Here is a 2826-nt window from a genome sequence, read left to right on the forward strand (position 1 = left end):
CTGTTACTAGAAGAAGATGTTTGATTTCATTAGACTGATTTTCACAATCCGTCTAACTGAAATATGTCTAATGCTCAGCTTAAGCAGTATGCTTGAAGCTAGCATTCACCACCCACGTGCTATAGTTGTACTCTACTCCTGCTCCACTTTCTAATGAAGATCAGTACAACAACTATATGCAACCAACCAACGAATGCCACGTAAGAGAATTTTCCTCACATTACTAGTTTTGCAGGTACATCCCTGATGGAATATTTGGTGCACTACTAGTGGTGTACGGCCACGATCCTTGTGCTCAGAACCTGATGTGTACAATGGAGGCTTTCCAATGGAAGAGTGCCACGTATCATTCTAAAAGATTCGACTGTTAGCTCCTGCTCAGTATTTAACAAATCTAAAGGACAACGGACGAAGCACTGGATTTTACAATTTGCCTTAACGAAGAGAGAACTGCTAACAAATTTTCCAATCTTGAGAGAATTCAATCCTTTGAATATTCATATTGTGAAGCTGCTTTCTGATTGTACTGTGTGTGAATCAAGAGAGAGCTAGAATCAAAACACCTTTAGCTGAGTGATATTCTTCATTTTGTAATTGAACAGAAAGTGTTCTGTTCAATAGTGAGCTAAGAGTGTGTAAACTGTATTTGATTCGAATCATATTACAGTGAATCATTTCGGTGGTTGGAAGAAAGGGTGACGTAGGAGAGTTTCTCCGAACATCCATAAACAAACTGCTGTGTTCTTTCATTTGTCATCTTTTCATATTTCATCTTGAGCTTCAAACCCAAGTAAACAATTCCGCCTTGAATATGTTTCAAGTGTTTACAAGTGTTTGCGTAGAATAGAAAGCGAATTAAATCCCTAACAGGATTTCTTTCAAACAGTTTTTCATAAGCCTTCATCTTTAGCCAGACCCCCGTCTCTATCGATAAAGTCGATCCTATCAAAACCTATTCGTCCTATGCTCGCTTGGGCTAGGTTTCTTGGTCAAGGTATATAAACCTCTCGGTCCATTTTTATTAGTCGGCCTCCGAAGACCGTCAGTTTGGGTTCTAAAGACTCTCGATCCTTGGCTGAGATTATCGGTCCGAGTATATAAACCTATCGATCCTGGGTTATGTCAAGTTCAATTTTCTCGGTCGAGGTATATTAACCTCACGGTCTTGGGTTAGCTATGATCTAAGTTCCTCAGTACCGGATTTAGGAATTCTTAGTCTTGGATCAAGATTCCTCGGTCCTTGGTTTAGCCCTCTCCTTCGTAGGTTTTGGAATCCTCGGTCTTAGGTTTAGACCTGTCGGTCCTAGGGTCTGGATCTCTTGGTCCTAGGTGAAACTCCTTGGTCAGAATTATCAGTCTTAGCTTAAGAACACGGTCGGACCTCTCATTCATAGCTTAAGAAAATCGATCGGGACTTACGGTCCTATTGAAATTCTCAGTATTAGGTCTCTTGGTCCGAGGTTTTGGTCTGGACCAAGGATCCTCAGTAGGATCGCACAGTCCTAGGCTAACAAGCTTTGGTCCTCAAGAACACCTATGTTCATTTTTTTTTAATTTGTTTTTTTAGCTCGGATTCTTTGATCCAAGGGTTTGGATAGCATCACAAAGCTCCAAGGAATATGTTGATCATCGTCTAAAGGTATGAAATGACCTGTATGGTGATATATTTTTTCAAAACAGTTTGTGATTACAAATTGTATTTTTTTAATTTAAAGTTGTTTTGAATGAAAATGAGCAACCCAATAGCTTCCTTATATCCCATATACTTGATTGGTACCAAATAATTAACACTAGTTGTTCGTTTTGACCAAATCAATAACTCAAAATTTTCATTTATTTTGAAATTTTTTATTTTGATCAATCGGGATGGATCAAACATGATCCAAATAGTTGTCCAACATCATTACAATTATGTTGGGATACTTTCTAGAATGTGATTCAACAGAATTAACCCAAGAACATCAAACTCGATTTTTGGATTTTAAAAAATTAAATTTGGGTTTTTGTTATTAAGATCAATTGATCCCTTCTATCCTATTCAGATAGCTTCTAAATGAACATAGGATCATTATTCAACCATAAAACATCATAAGCAACAAGCATACAAGCTTATGCAATTTCAAATTTAAATATTTCAAATTCAAACTGTAAATATGAATTAGATGATGATTGGATCATTACCAACGATTAGAGAATACTCATTACACCTTAGGGAAGTTGTGGAGATGCTTAAATCCAAGCTTTAAGGCTTTATTCAATGTTTTCAAAAAAATCTGAATGCTTGAAGCTTTATTGGTGGATTTCTGAAAATTGAAGATTGGAAGGTTGAGGTCTCTTGCCTTCGGATTGACTCAGGGGGATATTTATAATTGTCCAAGGTCGGTTGATCATCCAAGTGGACTGAAATAGCCAAAATCTATTTATGGTATTTAGACTGTTCTTCCTCAAGTTGTCCGGAATATGTATGAATCATCCCTAGGACAAAAATGATCATCAACGTAGGGTGAATATTTCAGGCATTAAATTAACCAAAATATTTAACTAACGAAGGAGTTCCAAAAAGAGAAGATCAAAGTCGAGACTTTGATCTTATCTCTCAAGCGTCGTAATGGAGACGAAGGTGGTGCTCAAAACGACGTCATTTTTAGCGTGTTTGAGAATTTTGTTGGCGTTCTATCCAAGCGTTATTGTGTCTGGGGGTTCCATTAGCGGTATGGAAAACGGGCGTTAGCCAATCCGGTGTGATGCGTGCGCGCTTCTCCTCGGTTGCAACGGGCTACGCTACGCTCATCTAATGGTTGAAATTCCAGTTGTAGTGGATCCTTC

Source organism: Impatiens glandulifera, chromosome 2 (assembly GCF_907164915.1).
Source record: "Impatiens glandulifera chromosome 2, dImpGla2.1, whole genome shotgun sequence".
In the NCBI taxonomy this organism is placed as follows: Eukaryota; Viridiplantae; Streptophyta; class Magnoliopsida; order Ericales; family Balsaminaceae; genus Impatiens; species Impatiens glandulifera.